The 21123-nt window shown below is 37.0% G+C and overlaps 1 protein-coding gene and 1 pseudogene across 13 annotated transcripts in view; one reads left to right on the top strand and one right to left on the bottom strand.

The window, feature by feature from the left end:
• The window catches only part of KCNT2 (potassium sodium-activated channel subfamily T member 2), a 405220-nt gene that overhangs the window by 44054 nt on the left and 340043 nt on the right, over positions 1 to 21123 (top strand). The window contains exon 1 of one of the 13 annotated variants that reach the window (XM_060295010.1): positions 18565 to 18618. The exons of the other annotated variants lie outside the window; for them this stretch is intronic. The gene's annotated coding sequence lies outside the window, so the exon portion shown is untranslated. Of the gene's footprint in view, positions 1 to 18564; positions 18619 to 21123 lie in introns of those variants that run through there. 13 annotated transcript variants of the gene reach the window in all.
• LOC115867740 (large ribosomal subunit protein uL11m pseudogene) lies at positions 9540 to 10098 on the bottom strand (annotated as a pseudogene).

Raw genomic sequence — 21123 nt, forward strand, 5'->3', positions numbered from 1 at the left:
CACACTATGTATGTGCAAGAAATGGACTTTGCACACAAAGCCAAAAACCAGTGAATCTAAGGACTAAAGGACAGCTTGTTCTTGGCTGTCTTGCAGTGGACCTTGCACAGAAACAGAATGATGAATTATTACGGGGGCACACTTAGCCCATCTTGTAAATCACTGTGTGAATAGGGATAAAAGTGGGTTAACACATTTCAACCTCATTTAACTCCCTGTGGGAAGACTTGCAGATTGTCCACATTTTGCAAACAACCAGTTATTAACAAGAGGGACCAGATGTGTGGTTTAATAATGGACAGCCTGCTGTGTCAGGTCTGTCAAAAATTGAAATACTACTCCATCCGCTAGGAATTGGATCTGGTGATTAGTAAGCTGCACAAGTTCCAGTCAGGAGTGATGGCAATGACTTTAGTCACGACCACACCATGGGATGATGACACTGGCAAATTGTAGATGGAAGCTTTTGTATGATGTTTCTATTTCTTGCCTATCTCTCCACAAGAGTTCCTGTGCTCTTCCACCTCTTTACTGAAAATACAGAAGATGAAGTGAAAATAGGTGATGATATTGAAGAAGGTATAGAACGCCACACATTGTTCTATGCATGTCCCATGTATTATTTCACTGAATCTTCACACCAGCTCTGAGGAATCTGGTATCCTCCCCTTCTTACAGGATGAATGTCCTGAGGTACAGAAATTCATGACTTGTTCCAAATTACATAATCCTAAGAGCTAGAACCAGAATCTAATTATTATGCCTACCCCCTATGTTTACAACTAAACAGATGTGATTTAATGCTGTGAAATAACAGAAGGAACAAAACACAAAGAAATGTGAATGCTTTGGAAGGGTAAAAGAATCACATAGCATCTGCATCCCTTTAAGCTAGCATCACAATGAGTAACTCGAGAAAAGTTATGGAATTTTTGAAGTTGGTAATATTTTCTGGGAGAAAATAATTTTTCCTCTCTCCATATAGAGCATTGTTCTTTTGACAGTCTAAATAAAGTGGATTGAAATAGGAAATTAGTGAAACAAACAAAGCAGAGATTTTGTTTATTTAAATATTTATTTATTTATAGTAGAAATAGGCTAAAGGTAATCGATATCCCAGGAGTCACAACAATTCACAACAATTACCTTTCTTTTGATATGGCTAGGTTTTTTTTTTTATGTTTCTCAGTAGAACTTTGGGATTTTCTACTTATACTTCTACTCCTTAAGGTATTTGTACCCACCTGAAATTCATTTTTCTCAGTAATTGTGCTGGTGATCATGAAAATCCTCTTGCAGAGATGTTATGACATCTAAATGTGGTAATGTCAAATTACTTGATGGAGGCCTTAACATTTAGGTGTACCTATTAGTATGTTTCACCTGTTCCAAAAAAGATTTGCAGTGGTTCACATAACTATGTGCAATAGCATAAATAGAAAAAAAAACAGCTGAAGAAAAATATAATAAGGGGGTGAAAATGAATCAGGTGTAGAGTTGGTACACGATATGAATTCCATGAGTTCCTATGTAGTTACCAGAGATGGACCACAGAGTTAGAGCAAAGACATGATTGGTCACATAAGATGAGAAATAAACCAGCAGTTCAGGAGAAATACAGCTTTTCTTGGTGTTCAAATTGAAAGGACATTGGTCCCGTGGATCTTGGTTAGTGTACAATATCCTCACCCACTTTCCTGTCATAAAAGAAGAGCAAATTTCATAAGACTTTTGTGACATCTCACTGTCAGGTGCTGATATAACTAGAAAGAATTATTCACTTAAAGTAGATCTACAGGACACACATACATGTATTTCAGATACATATTTTAGGACAAAAAAAAAAAACTCCTGAGGTTACTGAGTCTGTCATGTAATCTTCCTTAAAAACGTTTTTTATATAGATGGTTTTGATTAATAATTAAGAATGCAAAGAGTTTAGGGTTATATTCTTCGTTGTGAACCGGAAGTATAAATGTACTCAATAGTAGGTAGGATGACTCACTTCATGGAGAATCTACGAAGATTCTAACCAAAACACAAGACTGAATTGTAGTTATTCTCACCTCCTCACAAAGGTTAGATTAATTCATTTATTTTCCCACAAATACCTAAAGTACATATCATACAATTTAACATTATATAAAGACTTTGTAAATATCCTGAATTTAGTTATTTATATAGCCCTATATATCTTCATATACATAGAAATATATATTAAGCACATAGTTTTTATAGCAGACTTCTGGTTGCTAATTAATTGATACAAATAACCTCAAACTAGAATATTTTTTCAGTTTATCCACCATCACCAATATCATTATAATCCTCCAGAATTCTGCATTTCAAAACTCACCATAGTTTTGTATTATTTTTCAGCTTGCTTTTTTAATTAGTTCTTTTTTTTTTTTTTTAGTTAGTTCTTGATCTCCATCTATTCTTTATCGGTAACATTTCATTCCTTCTTATTTAAATTAATATAGCTCTTGCTAGCATGCTTCATTGTTCTAAGCCTGTTCTTTGCACCCCACCTCCAATAATCTCCATGGCCAGCTCAAGTCTCATTCAACTTAAGCATTTTCATCAGAATCTTCTTAACATAATTTTAACATAATATTCATGTCACTGATGCTTATTATGTAAAATTTAAAATGCTCAGCCCAGTATTCAATGTTCTTCATTAACTGACTCCTCCATTAATTTTTTTTTCCTGGAAACACATTTTCAATGTCTTCAAACTGCAGGCCCAGTTTTTTCTTTTAAATAAATCAATTTATTTAAACTAAAACAAACAATTCACCCATTTCTCCTACTCCCTCTCCCACCCTCTGCAACCACCAATCTATTCTTTGTATCTATGAGCTTTTTCTTTTTTAAAAAACTTATTATTTTTTTAGATTCCACATGAAAGAGAGATCATATTTTATTTGTCTTTCTCTGTCTGACTTATTTCACTTAGCAGAATGCCCTCAAGGTCCATCTGACACCATTTTGGTGTCAGATACAAAATGATCACCAAAGCCTATGTCAAGGACCTTACCGCCTATGTTTTCTTCTAGGAGTTTTATAGTTTTAGGTCTTATGTTTAAGTCTTTAATCCACTTTGAGTTAACTTTTTGCATGGTGTAATATCGTTGTCCATTTTCATTCTTTTCAGTGTGGCTCCCCAATTTTCCCAACACCATTTGTAACAAATGGCAAGATTTCATTTTTTTTTTTTAGCTGAAATATATATGTATATATACACACACACACATATATATTTGTTGCACTTTCTTTATTCATTCATCCATCAGGGGACTCCTAGGTTGTTTCTATATCTTGGCTATTATAAATAATATTGCTATGAACATGGGGTTGCATATATCCTTTGAGTTAGTGTTTTCTTGTTTTCAGATAAATACCCACAAGTGGAAGTGCTGGATCATATCATAGTTCTATTTTTAATTTTTTGAAGAATTTTATAGTGTTTTCCATGGGACTGCACCAATTTACATTCCCATCAGCAGTGCACGAGGGTTCCCTTTTCTTCAAAACCTCTCCAACAGTTGTTATTTGTTATTTTGATAATAGCCATTCTGACAGGTGTGAAGTGATATCTCACTGTGGTTTGATTTTTTTTTTTTGAATTTTATTTTATTTTATTTTTTATACAGCAGGTCCTTATTAGTTATCTATTTTATACATATTAGTATATACATGTCAATCCCATCTCCCAATTCATCCCACCACCACCACCACCACCCCACTCACTGTGGTTTTGTTTAACTTTTTCCTAATGATTAATGATGCTAAGCATTTTTCCTTGGCCTTTTGGCCGTCTGTATGTCTTTTTGAAAAAAATGTCTATTCAGGGCTTCCCTGGTGGCGCAGTGGTTGAGAGTCCGCCTGCCGATGCAGGGAACATGGATTTGTGCCCTGGTCCGGGAAGATCCCACATGCTGCGGAGCGGCTGGGCCCATGAGCCATGGCCGCTGAGCCTGCGCATCCGGAGCCTGTGCTCTACAACGGGAGAGGCCACAACAGTGAGAGGCCCGCATACCGCAAAAAAAAAAAAAAAGTCTATTCAGATTTTCTGCCCATTTTTAAAATCAGATTGCTTGCTTTTTTGCTATTGAGTTGTATGAATTCTTTATATATTTTGGATATCAGCCCCTTATCAGATTTATCAGTTGCAAATATTTTCTCCTATTTGGTAGGCAGCCTTTTTGTTGATGGTTTCCTTTCCTGTGTAGCTTTTTAGTTTGAAGTAGTCCCACTTGTTTAGTTTTGCTTTTGTTGCTTTTGCTTTTGGTGTCAGATTCAAAATGATCACCAAGGCCTATGTCAAGACCTTACTGCCTATGGTTTCTTCTAGGAGTTTCAGGTCTTATGTTTAAGTCTTTAATCCACTTTGAGTTAATTATTTGCGTGGTGTAATATCGTTGTCCAGTTTCATTCTTTTCAACGTGGCTGCCTAATTTTCCCAACACCATTTATTGAAGAGACTGTCCTTGCCCTAATTGTATATTCTTGCCTCCTTTGTTGTAAACTAATCGAACATATATGCATGGATTTATTTTTGGGTTCCCTATTCTGTTCCATCGATCTAGTGTCTGTTTTTATACTAATACCTTACTGCTTTGATTACTATAGCTTTGTAATATAGTTTGGCATCAGAGAGCATGTTGCCTCCAGCTTTGTTCTTATTTCTCAAGATTGCTTTGCCTATTTGGGGTCTTTTATGATTCCATATACATTTTAGGGTTGTTTGTTCTATTTCTGTGAAAAAAAACCATTGGAATCTTGATAGGGATTGCATTGAATCTCTAGATTACCTTGGGTAGTATGGACATTTTAACAATATTAATTCTTCCAGTCTATGAGCACATAATATCTTCATTAATTTTTCCTAAACTGCTTTTTGAAATTTAGTCATTGTAGTTACTCACAGAAATCACTCCCCACCTCCCATGCTGATATCCACTTCATTGCCTTTGCTGGTATCACACCACATTCTGAGGCTTCCTGGCATCTCTTCCTGTTCACGTCATCCCCCTGCTTCATGATTGGACCCAAAATCAAACACAGAGCCAGAGTTACTAATGAAATCTTTGAAATCACTCAGGCTATTCAATATATTTTACATATCATGATGTTGTTTTATAATTACTGACATGTTATTTCAGGTATAACATATAACTTTCTAGGGAAAAAGTCATGTCTTCAATTCATTTTGGATCTTCCTATATTATTTAACACACGTGGTTTACACAAAGGTTCCAAGAATTTTAATTCTGTAATATAAGGAAGATATTTTTAAAAGAAAAAAAAGTCACAGCTATGAATATATATGTGCACCACATACATACATATATACATTATTATAATAAAAGTACAAGATCATTTGAATTTGAGATGTTTTTCTCCATGGAAACAAAATAGTTTTTTAAAGCTCCTTCTAAACCCAGGTATGTAGTTTAAATCATTTGACTTGAAAATGCCGTTCCCACTTCTAGTTTAATATTCACAAGAAGCTTTCCTTTTGAAATGGCAAAGCAGAATGTGCTTCAGTCCATAATTCATACAGTGACAGTTCAAATGACTGTTAAAGTGAATTCTGAATTTTACATATAGGGCTGCTCAGTGAAAGCCATCAGTCTGCTTGACAGCCAGCAGTGCCTTTGTCCAAGAGACTTGTGGAGGTGTTGAAAAGATCAGATAGGTAGTGGTGGTAGTAATACTTATATAATTGGGATGAACAGAAGGAATTCTTTTGGTCTTAAATACTGTAAAAAACAGGGTTTTTTTTTTTATTGAGGAACGGTGCTTATAATAGTTGAGTATGTTAAATTTTGCAGTGTTAGTGTGAATAGAATGATTTTCTAGAGGAATAAAAACTATGTGAAATATATCAGTGACAGTTATCTAAACATGTTCCAAGTCTTTGAATAGAAGGAGGCGCATTCTTCCAAAACGTGTATATTCCAATTATTATTCTATTTACCGAGTCAGATCTTTACCTGCTGTTTTTGTCCAATGGAATGAACACTTTTGATTTCACTTCATTCTCCTCTTCAGTATCAGAAAGAAGCTTATAATACATCTCTTTACCACATGGCAGGTAGGAGAGAAACATACTCTAGTCACTTACAGAAATATATAATTTAATGTGTTTTTAGAAAAAAGACTAGTTAAAATGTTCATTATAAAGTTGCTCTGACTTGCTGATTCTGTAACTTCTACTACATATTCCAAGAAATATCTCCTTTTAGTAAACCCGTATAATAAAGTGAGGGGAAGTTCCTCTGTGCATCTCAAATTGTGTTCACATTAAACTTATGCCTGCTACCATATGAGTTAGGATGATGTATATGAGGTACTTGAATGATACAATCCCACGCTCATACCATCCTTGAGCTTATATTGTGTGGGAGATATAAAACATGCAAAATAACTCCCATAAAGTAGAACATGGTACAAGGGACAGTATTATGGGAGTATTAGAAAGAGCTTCTTGGAGAGTTTTAGAAAGTAAATTTTATATATTAGGATTCATGTATTAGACATAAAGTAGTAATGGCTAGCCCAAAGGTATGGTGGGTCTTCCATGGGGCATGTTCTAGGAAAAGATGCAGTAAGTAGACTAGATGGGACATAGTATAAGATACTTGTGGATCAATAATGGATATCAGTAGTTTGGGGGAAGACTGTAGGAGAACTTATATTGCCAAGTTGAAGAGTGTGATTTTTTTTTTTTTTTTCTGTAGACTGTGGGGAATTGTTGAAAGGTTTTGAATAAGGAAGTTGTGTGATTAAAATTGTAGCTTTAGAAACTACTGGAAGAGTAGGAAATTCATTAAGCTAGTTTAATGGGATAAAAGAGGTAGAGCAGTGATAGTGAAAATGGCCAAAAAAAAAAAATTCAATAAAATACTTTGGAAGTGTCATTAACAAATGTGAAAATGGATTGGGGTGAAGAATATCAACATTGTGAAATGAGAGGAAATATGAAAAGAGGATCAATTTGGGTTAGTGTTTGTCATGTTTGTGCAATGCAACTTGATATTATTCACTGGGGTTATAAATTCTAGGTAGCAAAATCTCTAGTATCTAATTATGCCTTGCAGAACATCCAAGGAAGGTACTCTTTAACATATTCATTTTCATTATTGATAAAATTGAATTCAATTCAACAAGGGATAGTTAAGGCCTGACCGTGAATTGTGGTCTGTGCTAAGCCTCTGAAAACAAAGAATAAGGTGTTCCCACCTTCATATATCTTAGAAAGGAGAGAAGGACAAATAAACAAGCAATTATTATATATCATACTACATAAAAATAAGTATGAGCAAATTGTGGAGCTAGCACAGGGGAAAAAGAATTATGTGACAATATTATGTGCATTAATACATAACAGCTATTATATTGTATTTAATCCTTTTAAAATTTATTGGTTTTGTATTCTTCACAACATGTATGGAAAGGTAAACCAATCTCATGTTGCATTTTATAGGCAGAAACTCAACTAAAGATAATTATTTTTTTATTTTTTTCTTCTATTTTTTTATTGAAGTATATTTCATTTACTATATCATGTTAATTTCATGTGTACAGCATAGCAATTCAGTTATACATATGTATATATCTATTCTTCTTCATATTCTCTTCCATTATAGGTTATTACAAGATATTAAGTAGAGTTCCCTGTGCTATAGTAGGTCCTTGTTGGTTACATATTTTATATATAGTAGTGTGTATATGTTAATCCCAACCTCTTAATTTATCCCTCCCCCACCCCACTCTCCCCTTTGGGAACCATAGGTTTGTTTTCTATGTCTGTGAGTCTGTTTCTTCAACTAAAGAGAATTTAAATGCCTGACACAATAGCAGAAAGTCTCTATTCTCTCTGTGGCAAATCCTAAAAATCCCAGCTAAGATACACTCAATAAAACAAGATGTCTGGAACTACTATAGTTTCAGGGTTGACTTTAGACTCCAGGATATATCTGTTTTCTCCATGGCTTCCATTGACATGTGTTACTCTTATCTCTGTGTCCTGGAGCTTGTCCCCTTGGTCCCTGAATGGCTCCTCTGGTTCCAGTGACAAAGTCAAGAGGTAGAGAAAAGAATTGTCCTTGTATTAAGCCCTTCTTTAAAGTGAGAAAAGCGTTGCCAGAGGCATCCTGACAGATATGCTCTCATGTGCTGTTGGCTGGAGTTGCTTTGTGCTGTGCCCAAACCAAACCATGGCCAGAGCAATGAGACCTCGGGGGCTGGAGGTGGACCCAGCCTCCTCAGAAGAACTTTGCCACTTCAAGGTGTGCAAAAATCAGGTTTGTTTATGGGGAAAAAAAAAATCTATGTGTGTGTTGGTGGGTGGGTGAGGAGGGATGGAGGTTAGGCAAGTGATATGGCTATTGGGGTAGGGAACCCATAATTCCAATTCTAAGTGTAATTCTAACTCTAATTCTTTTTTTTTTTTTTTTTGCGGTACGCGGGCCTCTCACTGTTGTGGCCTCTCCCGTTGCGGAGCACAGGCTCCAGACACGCAGGCTCAGCAGCCATGGCTCACAGGCCCAGCCGCTCTGCGGCATGTGGGACCTTCCCGGACCGGGGCACGAACCCGTGTCCCCTGCATCGTCAGGCAGACTCTCAACCACTGCGCCACCAGGGAAGCCCTAAGTGTAATTCTTTAACTGTTTGATTGTTTGCCTTCATTTCTGAGCAGTTCTCAGAGGAAATCGTAATCTCAGCAGGTATCCTAAGTCTTCTCTTAATAAACAGAAAAGTCCAATATGGGAAGGTTCTTAAATTCCCTTATGAAAATTATAACGTTATAAGCACTTCCCTGGCGGTCCAGGGTTAAGACTCTGCACTTCCACTACAGGGGGTACGGGTTCGATCCCTGGTCCCGAATTAAGATACTGCACGCTGCGCAGTGCGGCCAAAAGAACAAAACAAAACAAACAAAACAATTATAATGTTATAAACACTGCACTAACTTGTAACTGGACCCTTTGGAAAATTCCGAGCCACTGTAAATCATCCCTATGTTATGGTAGTTAACAGGTCTTGAGAGTGCAAAGCTTCTTTTCACAGAATCAACATTTAATCATATAGGTGTTGAGGAAGTTTTGGTATTTTTGGTGCTGATAGTAGATAATAAGGAAGGGCATACAGATATATGGATAGATAGATCTATATCTATATCTATAATATAGATAAATGAGGTGTAGCTGAGGTGAATGCTTCCTTACTGCCAGGTGTTATTACTCAAAATATCAATTTAGAAGCAGGAAGTTTGTTTTATCTAAAATTTTAATGTAGACCAGCCACACCAACCCCCCTCACTGAAAAGTCATTCTTTACCTGAAAAAGCACATCCTACATTATCTGGAAGAGCAGTGGAGAGACTGAAGGTCCTGCCAGGTTATGGGGAAACAGGTGGGCTGAACTCTGCCAGGGAGAGGTCAGGTTGATGTGACCTCCCTTCCTCCCCACTGGCCCCGCCTTCCCAACTGGCCCCCTTCAAAATCCTGGAGGGTGGGGGACAGGGGTCACTTCTTGACAGCTTCTGCCTGGGCTGCCAAATCTGCCTCTTTCTGAGCAGCCAGGAACAGGGCTCGCTCCTTCTGGAAAGCTGCCAGCTCTTCAGAACGGAGGTCCTTCACCACATAAATGCCCAGGGAACCGGCAGATCCAATGACGGAGTGGACAACAGAGGATGGGGCACGTCCTGCAGGGCAAAGGTGTTATCCTGAGCTTTGACGCCGGCGATCTCCTACACGTGCTTCAGTGGCACCAGGCCTGCCACTTCTTTCTCTGTGTGTGGGGCCCCCTTCTCAATCCCAGAAGCTGCCTTCAGGAAGCAGGAAACAGTGGGTTGGCCAGTTTTGATTTCAAACGCCCTGTCAGGCTTCACAAAAATCTTGGTAGGCAGAGAAACGCCTTCTTTGATGTCCTTGGTCTTCTCGTTGAACTCCTTACAGAACTGGTTGACAGAAATGCCTTGCTGACCCAGGACGGGGCCTGGCGGGGGCCCGGGCCGATGGTCCGGATCATGCCGCTGACCTCGGGCTTCCTGAGGGCCTGAGTGGCCTGGCTTAGCCTTGACATGATGAGGAGTTCCCGGCCTTAGTTCATTTCAGGTCTACAGCAAGGAGATGGGGGGAAGAGGGGGACAGGGACATCTTCTAAAACCTGGCCTGCATCCCAGTGACTACAGCACTTTATCTCTTTCTTGTAACAAGTCATCTGACAATTATAATATGTTCTGCTCATTAATAAATCTGGGGTCTGGCAGTAGCAGGCATCTCTTGATCACGTATGACAGGTGTGGAATTTTTATATAGTTCCTTTTATAATTTTGCTGATCTGGCATATTTAAGATGAATTATGAGAAGGAGGGACCATAACTGATCAGGTAATGCTTGAAAAGTAGTAGTGCACTTAGCCTTATTCCTTTTAATATCTTCTTTAACATTTTGGTGATTTCCCAAAGTCTAGCGGGCCATGCTGTTTTTTAAAACAACAGTGGCTACAAAAATGTTTTCTCTGGTATAGGAATGAGGAAAGCCAGAGGAAAGCCATTTCTTTTATTTAAAAAATGTCTTTTAGAAGGTTTGTAGGAGCACATCCTAGGTAATGCTTAGTAAAAATTGATTTAACTATTTATATGCCTAAAGCCTTCTTTTAATGAAATGACATGAATATGATACGCTATCGATTCAATAACTGACACAATGAATAAAAGGGAAAGTTAGATATTTTCAAAACACCCATAGAGATCCAAGAATATCAGGGATATGCAGTGATAGCGAAATATAATGTGTCAATGAATATAATAAATGTCACAAACATACCTATTCATACTTTTATAAGGGAGGGGCAACTTCTTAGATTGAGAAGATGTGGCTGTTTTCAGAGAGGTTGTCTTTGGATTGTGTAGACACCCCAGTGATAGCTAGTTTTAGTTTTAGAACAGAAAAATGAGGCAAACTATTATGTTTAAACTTATTAGAAAACTCAGTTGATAATAGATCATTCAAATAATTTTATTCTTTTATTTAAAAAATCAAACTTTGGTCTTTAGTCCCAGTAATTTCTGGACTACAAATACTATGCTAAATAGTATTTTTTATAACATTTTTTAATATAGTTGGTACATTTTAATGTGTAAAATTGTTCAAAGAATACATAAAATGACTATTTGCATATCTATGTATACATATTGTTTATTTTATTTGTAGTGACTTTAATGGATGTTGTTTACATGAATGGAGTTTTACCCCAGAAGATAGGTTTTTTTTTGTTTTTTTAATTTATTTTTTATACAGCAGGTTCTAATTAGTTATCCCTTTTATACGTATTAGTGTATATATGTCTATCCCAACCTCCCAATTCATCACACCACCACCCCTACCCCGCCACTTTCCCCCCTTGGTGTCCATACATTAGTTCTCTACATCTGTGTCTCTATTTCTGTCCTGCAAAGCGGTTCATCTATACCATTTTTCCAGGTTCCACATAGATGCGTTAATATATGATATTTGTTTTTCTCTTTCTGACTTACTTCACTCTGTATGACAGTCTCTAGATCCATCACATCTCTACAGTGACCCAATTTCTTTCCTTTTTATGGCTGAGTAATATTCCATTGTATATATGTACCACTTCTTTATCCATTCATCTGTTGATGGGCATTTAGGTTGCTTCCATGAACTGGCTGTTGTAAACAGTGCTGCAATGAACTTTGGGGTGCATGTGCCTTTATGAATTACGGTTTTCTCTGGGTATATGCCCAGTAGTGCGATTGCTGGGTCATATGGTAATTCTAGTTTTAGTTTTTTAAGGAACCTCCATATTGTTCTGCATAGTGGCTGTATCAGTTTACATTCACACCAACAGTGCAAGGAGGTTCCCTTTTCTCCACACCCTCTCCAGCATTTGTTGTTTGTAGATTTTCTGATGATGCCCATTCCAACTGGTGTAAGGTGATACCTCATTGTAGTTTTGATTTGCATTTCTTTAATAATTAATGATGCTGAGCGGCTTTTCATGTGCTTCTTGGCCATCTGTATATCTTCTTTGGAGAAATGTCTATTTAGGTCTTTGGACCATTTTTGGATTGGGTTGTTTGTTTTCTTGATATTGAGCTGCATGAGCTGTTTATGTATTTTGGAGATTAATTCTTTGTCCACTGATTCGTTTGCAAATATTTTCTCCCATTCTGAGGGTTGTCTTTTTGTCTTGTTTGTAGTTTCCTTTGCTTTGCAAAAGCTCTTAAGTTTCATTAGGTCCCATTTGTTTATTTTTGTTTTAATTTCCATCACTCTGGGAGGTGGATCAAAAAAGATCTTGCTGTGATTTATGTCAAAGAGTGTTCTTCCTATGTTTTCCTCTAAGAGTTTTATAGTGTTCAGTCTTACATTCAGGTCTCTAACCCATTTTGAGTTTATTTTTGTGTATGGTGTTAGGGAGTGTTCTAATTTCAATCTTTTTTTTTTTTTTAACATCTTTATTGGAGTATAATTGCTTTACAATGGCGTGTCAGTTTCTGCTTTATAACAAAGTGAATCGGTTATACATATACATATGTCCCCATATCTCTTCCCTCTTGCATCTCCCTCCCTCCCACCCTCCCTATCCCACACCTCTAGGTGGTCACAGAGCACCGAGCTGATCTCCCTGGGCAGGGTGTATGCCCAGTAGTGGGATTGCTGGGTCGTATGGTAGTTCTATTTTTAGTTTTTTAAGGAACTTCCATACTGTTCTCCATAGTGGCTGTATCAATTTACATTCCAACCAGCAGTGCAAGAGGGTTCCCTTTTCTCCACACCCTCTCCAGCATTTATTGTTTCTAGATTTTTTGATGATGGCCGTTCTGACCGGTGTGAGGTGATATCTCATTGTAGTTTTGATTTGCATTTCTCTAATGATTAGTGATGTTGAGCATTCTTTCACTTGGTTGTTGGCAGTCTGTATATCTTCTTTGGAGAAATGTCTATTTAGATCTTCTGCCCATTTTTGGATTCGGTTGTTTGTTTTTTTGATATTGAGCTGAATGAGCTGCTTGTAAATTTTGGAGATTAATCCTTTGTCAGTTGCTTCATTTGCAAATATTTTCTCACATTCTGAGGGTTGTCTTTTAGTCTTGTTTATGGTTTCCTTTGCTGTGCAAAAGCTTTGAAGTTTCATTAGGTCCCATTTGTTTATTTTTGTTTTATTTCCATTTCTCTAGGAGGTGGGTCAAAAAGGATCTTGCTGTGATTTATGTCATAAAGTGTTCTGCGTATGTTGTCCTCTAAGAGTTTGATAGTTTCTGGCCTTACATTTAGGTCTTTAACTCATTTTGAGTTTATTTTTGTGTATGGTGTTCTAATTTCATTCTTTTACATGTAGCTGTCCAGTTTTCCCAGCACCACTTATTGAATAGAGTGTCTTGTCTCCATTGTATATACTTGCCTCCTTTGTCATAGATTAGTTGACCATAGGTGCATGGGTTTATCTCTGGGCTTTCTATCCTGTTTCATTTATCTATATTTCTCTTTTTGTGCCAGTACCATATTGTCTTGATTACTGTAGCTTTATAGTATACTCTGAAGTCAGGGAGTCTGATTCATCCAGCTCTGTTTTTTTCCTTAAAACTGCTTCGGCTATCCAGGGTCTTTTGTGTCTCCATACAAATTTTAAGATTTTTTTGTTCTGGTTCTGTAAAAAATGCCACTGTTAATTTGATAGGGAGTGCATTGAATCTGTAGATTGCTTTGGGTACTATAGTCATTTTCACAATATTGATTCTTCCAGTCGAAGAACATGGTATGTCTCTCCATCTGTTGGTATCATCATTAATTTCTTTCATCAGTGTCTTATAGTTCTCTGCAGACAGGTCTTTTGTCTCCTTAGGAAGATTTATTCCTAGGTATTTTATTATTTTGTTGCAATGGTATATGGGAGCATTTCCTTAATTTCTCTCTCAGATTTTTCATCATTAGTATACAGGAATGCAAGGGATTTCTGTGCATTAATTTTGTATCCTGCAGCTTTACCAAATTCATTTATTAGCTCTAGTAGTTTTCTGGTAGCATCTTTAGGATGCTCTATGTATAGTATCATATCATTTGCAAAGAGTGACAGTTTTACTTCTTCTTTTCCAATTTATATTCCTTTTATTTCTTTTTCTTCTCTGATTGTCATGGCTAGGACTTCTAAAACTATTTTGAACAATAGTGGTGAGAGTGGAAATCCTTGTCTTGTTCCTGATCTTAGAGGAAATGCTTTCAGTGATTCACCATTGAGAATGATGTTTGCTGTGGGTTTGTTGTATATGGCCTTTATTATGTTGAAGAAGTTTCCCTCTATTCCACTTTCTGGAGAGTTTTCATCATAAATCGGTGTTGAATTTTGTCAAAAGCTTTTTCTACATCTATTAAGATGACCATATGGTTTTTATTCTTTAATTTGTTAATACGGTGTATCACATTGTTTTGCGTATATTGAAGAATCCTTGCATCCCTGGGGTAAATCCCACTTGATCATGGTGTATGATCCTTTTGATGTGTTGTTGGATTCTGCTTGCTAGTCTTTTGTTGAGGAATTTCGCATCTATATTCATCAGTGATATTGGGCTGTAATTTTCTGTTTTTTGTAGTATCTTTGTCTGCTTTTGGTATCAGGGTGATGGTGGCCTCATAGAATGAGTTTGGGAGTTTTCCTTCCCCTGCAACATTTTGGAAGAGTTTGAGAAGGATGGGTGTTAGCTCTTCTTTAAATGTTTGGTAGAATTCACCTGTGAAGCCATCTGGTCCTGGACTTTTGTTTGTTGGAAGATTTTTAATCACAGTTTCAATTTCATTACTTGTGATTGGTCTGTTCATATTTTCTATTTCTTCCTGGTTCAGTCTTGGAAGGTTATACCTTTCTAAGAATTTGTCCATTTCTTCCAGGTTGTCCATTTTATTGGCATAGAGTTGCTTGTAGTAGTCTCTTAGGATGCTTTGTATTTCTGTGCTGTCTGATTTAACTTCTCCTTTTTCATTTCTAATTTTATTGATTTGAGTCCTCTCCCTCTTTTTCTTGATGAGTCCGGCTAATGGTTTATCAATTTTGTTTATCTTCTCAAAGAACCAGCTTTTAGTTTTATTGATCTGTGCTATTGTTTTCTTTGTTTCTATTTCATTTATTTCTGCTCTGATCTTTATGATTTCTTTCCTTCTGCTAACTTTGGGTTTTGTTTGTTCTTCTTTCTCTAGTTCCTTTAGGTGTAAGGTTAGATTGTTTATTTGAGATTTTTCTTGTTTCTTGAGGTAGACTTGTATAGCTATAAACTTCCTTCTTAGAACTGCTTTTGCTGCATCCCATAGGTTTTGGATCATCGTGTTTTCATTGTCATTTGTCTCTAGGTATTCTTTGGTTTCCTCTTTGATTTCTTCAGTGTTCTCTTGGTTATTTCGTAACGTATTGTTTAGCCTCCATGTGTTTGTGTTTTTATGTTTTTTTTCCTGTAATTGATTTTTAATCTCATTGAGTTGTGATCAGAAAAGATGCTTGATATGATTTCAATTTTCTTAAATTCACTGAGGCTTGATTTGTGTCCCACGATGTGATCTATCCTGGAGAATGTTCCGTGCGCACTTGAGAAGAAAGTGTAATCTGCTGTTTTTGGATGGAATGTCCTATAAATATCAATTAAATCTATCTAGTCTGTTGTGTCATTTAAAGCTTGTGTTTCCTTAGTAATTTTCTGTTTGGGTGATCTGTCCATTGGTGTAAGTGAGGTGTTAAATTCCCCCACTATTAGTGTGTTACTGTCGATTTCCACTTTTATAGCTGTTAGCAGTTGCCTTATGTATTGATGTGCTCCTATGTTGGGTGCATATATATTTATAATTGTTATATCTTCTTCTTGAATTGATTCATTTTCATTATGTAGTGTCCTTCCTTGTCTCTTGTAACATTCTTTATTTTAAAGTCTATTTTATCTGATATGAGTATTGCTACTCCAGCTTTCTTTTGATTTCCATTTACATGGAATATCTTTTTCCATCCCTTCACTTTCAGTCTGTATGTGTCCCTAGGTGTGAAGTGGGTCTCTTGTAGACAGCATATAGATGGGTCTTGTTTTTGTATCCATTCAGCAAGCCTGTGTCTTTTGCTTGGAGCATTTAATCCATTCATATTTAAGGTAATTATTGATACGTATGTTCCTATTACCATTTTCTTAATTGTTTTGGGTTTGTTTTTGTAGGTCCTTTTCTTCTCTTGTGTTTCCCACTTAGAGAAGTCCCTTTAGCATTTGTTGTAGAGTGGTTTGGTGGTGCTGAATTCTCTTAGCTTTTGCTTGTCTGTAGAGCGTTTGGTTTCTCCGTCAAATCTGAATGAGACCCTTGCTGGGTAGAGTAATATTGGTTGTAGGTTTTTCCCTTTCATCACTTTAAATATATCATGCCACTCCCTTCTGGCTTTAGAGTTTCTGCTGAGAAATCAGCTGTTAACCTTATGGGAGTTCCCTTCTATATTATTTGTTGTTTTTTCCTTGTTGGTTTCAGTAAGTTTTCTTTGTCCTTATTTTTTGTCAATTTGATTACTATGTGTCTTGGCGTGTTTCTCCTTGGGTTTATCCTGCCTGGGACTCTGCACTTCCTGGACTTGGGTGGCTATTTCCCTTCCCATGTTAGGGAAGTTTTCGACTATTATCTCTTCAAATATTTTCTTGGTTCCTTTCTCCCTCTCTTCTCCTTCTGTGACCCCTATAATGCAAATGTTGTTGCATTTAATGTTTTCCCAGAGGTCTCTTAGCCTGTCTTCTTTTCTTTTCATTCATTTTTCTTTATTCTGTTCCGCAGCAGTGAATTCCACCATTCTGTCTTCCACATCACTTATCCGTTCTTCTGCCTCAGTTATTCTGCTATTGATTTTTCTAGTGTATTTTTCATTTCAGATATTGTATTGTTCATCTCTGTTTTTGTATTGTTCATCTCTGTTTGTTCTTTAATTCTTCTAGGTCTTTATTAAACATTTCTTGCATCTTTTCGATCTTTGCCTCCATTCTTTTTCTGAGGTCCTGGATCATCTTCACTATCATTATTCTGCATTCCTTTTCTTGAAGGTTGCCTACCTCCACTTCATTTAGTTTTTTTTTCTGGGGTTTTATCTTGTTCCTTCATCTGGTACATAGCCCCTGCCTTTTCATCTTGTCTGTCTTTCTGTGAATGTGGTTTTTGTTCCACAGGCTGCAGGATTGTAGTTCTTCTTACTTCTGCTGTCTGTCCTCTCAAAGAAACAGTTTTGTCAACTGCTATTTTCACTTAACATATTGTTAAGTAGATCTAATTAAATCTGTTAAGTGAAGTGTATCTTTAAGTAGATTCCTGAAATGAGATTATTTATGATTGTGTAATATTCCATGATATGAGTGATCATATTTATCTAATTCATATTGTTATTAGGCTGTAGGTTGCTTTCATGCTATTTCACATTCTTGTCTCTAAATATTTGTAAGCATTTCTAAGGCCTTGCTGATGATTTTCCTAAAATAAATTCCTAAATGTGGTATTACCATGTCAATTTTAAAGCTTTTAACGTGTATTTCCATACTGTACTCTAGAAATATGTTTCAGTTTCTAGATACAGTAATTATTAATTGGTGCCCATAACTATGCAGATTTTAGATCATTGTAAAAAAGAAGTTTATAACATGGTTGCCTAGGGAGTGCTATATTAGTCTTTTCTACATTCCTTGGGTATCATCCTTGTCTCATCATATATATTTACTTTCCTTATGTATTTTCCTTATATCATTATACATGCATATCATTGGCAAAACAAAAGCAAAGAAGAAAAAGCAAGGAAATTGACACGTCAGTGCATGTTTTAGCAATAACAATAAAAGCTACTGCTTTTATGAAATTTCAAAATGCTTACAATAAGATAATGCTTTTGCTTGCTAGTAAAATCTCTATTTTGCCCTGTGCTGGTAGCAACAAAAAGAAAGGAAAAAGATGAACAAATCACACATAGACCTTGACTGCTAGGAAAAGCTAATGAGGTAAATGAATAATAGTCAGGTTTTTATTATTTCAAGTAAATCATCACATTTATGGCATACTACTCCCAAGACAATAGGGCAGCAGCTTTTTGTTTTAAATGTTTTATTTTTTTTCCTGTTTTTTGTTTTCCTGCATATTTCATCCCCATTCAAATACTATTTAATTCACATTCACATTGAACTATAAAAGCTGAGATATTCAAAAGCCACTCACTCTTGGGAATTCCCTGGCGGTCCAGTGGTTAGGACTCCATGCTTCCACTGCCAGTGGCCCTGGTTCAATCCCTGGTTGGGGATCTAAGATCCCGCATGCCTCGTGGCATGGCCAAGAAAAGAACAAAAAAGCCACTCAGTCTTGAAATAGTACTTAGTAACTGTGTGGTCTTGGGCAATTATTTAATCTCTGTAGTCTTAGAGTCCTCAACTATAAAATGAGGGTAGTAATCTTACTGCCTTTGGGAGTGAGATAAAGTAGCTTTGAAAAAAGTTGAATCTTGATAGTGAAAGTTTATTGCTGTTTTTTGTTTCCTAGGTTTTGAGTCTATTTTAACAAAATATGGTGATTGTGCTTTGGAGAGTCAAGCTCCAAGGTGAGGAATTCTTTCTTTCATTAGTCACAGACGACGAGACTTTTGTTCTTCCATGAGCACTTATTAAATACTGCAGTTAAGAGATCAAGGGAAGGACCTGTGAAAACTATATAGTTTGTTATGGTGAGATATAGTGGAAGAAATTGTAAACTCTACTACTTACTGGTTAAAAATTTTTTTTTCTCAATTTTTATTTTAGTAGCTGTCTTGACTATTTTCCTCTGGCTGTATATTTCTCTCCACTTGTCTTCCTAGAAACTTAAGCAGAATTCCATTATAGAATCTTGAAGCCAAGTAATTTCACCCTAAGTCCCAAGGTTCCTATTCTAGCAAAGCCTATCAATTTACTATTAACAAAAAATTCAGTTAGGGAAAAAAGGCAGGATTTTCCTTTTGACAACAATATTTCTAGTCACGGCAATGTTTGGTGATATCCTTTCCTGGGAATATGTTCATTCATCTGTATTCTCTTTGTCTTATCCCCACACTCTGCTGATTTAACTGTGCAGACACTGTCCTCTCTGCTAACCCTACTTTCTTTGGAATCTTCTGGAATTCCTGCACCATCATAAATACATTTTCTTACACACTCAGTACTTTTCAAAGAGAGTCCACTGCATCTGCTTATTTTATTTTATTTTTTAAAATTTTTATTGGAGTGCAGTTGATTTACAACGTTTTATTAGTTTCCCATGTACAGCAAAGTGAATCAGTTATACGTATACATATATCCACTCTTTTTTAGATTTCCCAAATAGGCCATTACAGAGTATTGAGAAGAGTTTCCTGTACTATACAGCAGCTTCTTATTAGTTATCCATTTTATATATAGTAGTGTGTATATGTCAATCCCAGTCTCCCAGTTTATCCCTCCCCCCTCTTATCCCCTGGTAACCATAAGTTTGTTTTCTACATCCGTGACTCTACTTCTGTTTTGTAAGTAATTCATTTGTACCCTTTGTTTTAGATTCTACATATAATCGATATCATATGATATTTGTCTTTTTGTGTCTTACTTCACTCAATATCTAGGTCCATCCATGATGCTGCATCTGCTTATTTTAAATCTTTTTCTAAAAAAATAAATTTATTTATTTATTGGCTGCATTGGGTCTTCGTTGTTGCATGCGGGCTTTCTCTAGTTGCAGCAAGTGGGGGCTGCTTCATTGCGGTGCGCAGGCTTCTCATTGCGATGGCTTCTCTTGTTGCAGAGCACGGGCTTTAGGCTCGCGGGCTTCAGTAGTTGTGGCACGTGGGCTCAGTAGTTGTGACTTGCGGGCTCTAGAGCACGGGCTCAGTAGCTGTGGTGTACAGGCTTACTTGCTTCCCGGCATGTGGGATCTTCCCAGACCAGGGCTCGAACCTGTGTCCCCTTGCATTGGCAGGCGGATTCTTAACCACTGTGCCACCAGGGAAGAGAGTCCACTGCATCTGCTTATTTTAATAGGAACCAAGCTGTAATGTGAACATCTTTTCCATGAAAACTGCCCATTTTCACGCTGTTCTCCACATACCACAGGTCTGGGGGTGTGTTGCTGACCTTATAAATTATAGACCGTTACATCTCCATATCTTTGAGGTGCATTTTTTTTACTATGACCTTTGTTTTTTCCTTGTCGCTGTGTTCTCCCAACTTTTTAGTGGTTCTTTCATAGTCATGGAGGGTATGGGTACAGCTTCCATATTTTCTTCTCATCCCAGATTCTGCTATTCCCCTTTTCAGGTTCCTTACCTTAGTGAACGACCCTTTCTGGATCTTGCCTCTATGGTTCCTTTATTTTGATGACTTTCACGTCCAGCTTTCTTCAGCATCCTCTTATAAGGCTGGACCCTCCTGTGACCAGAATTGCTTTACTTCTGAGAACATACCCTGCAACCTCCCACTGTATGACTTCTTGACCTTGCAGCCCTCATGTCTTCACTGGCACCAAACTGATTCACTTTCACCTGTCAGCAAGAGCTTCAGTCCCTTTCCACTTTACTTCCAGGATTCTCACCATTCATTTCTAGCCTCTGGTTTTCTTTTCTGCCTCTTATTTACCCTCCACTTCCTGTACTTCTTGTTGTCTTACTGCTCCACTGACACTTCTGTTAGAGTTTCTGATCATCTTTATTATGCCAGATCCAATGAACAGTTTTCTCTGATTCTCCTCTTCTTCTTTCTTGATACCTCTTTCTCTCTCTCTCTCTCTCTTTTTTTTTTTTAATTTTTTTTTGGGGGCAGCACCACGCCGCGACTTGTGGGATCTTAGTTCCCTGACCAGGGATTGAACCTGGGCCCTGGCAGTGAAAGCACAGTATCCTAACCACTGGACCGCCAGGGAATTCCCAAAACCTCCTTCTCTTGATTTCTACAACATCATTCTCCTTTAGTTTATGTCCTGTACGTTCCTTCTTAGTTCTCCTTTATAGGTTTTCCTTTCTTTTACTTACTCCTAAAAATTATGGTTTACCAAGGGCCCTTTCTTCGTGTTTTGCTCTCTTCACTTCTTACCTCTTTCTAGT

The sequence above is a fragment of the Globicephala melas genome, chromosome 1 (assembly GCF_963455315.2).
Source record: "Globicephala melas chromosome 1, mGloMel1.2, whole genome shotgun sequence".
Classification (NCBI taxonomy): domain Eukaryota; kingdom Metazoa; phylum Chordata; class Mammalia; order Artiodactyla; family Delphinidae; genus Globicephala; species Globicephala melas.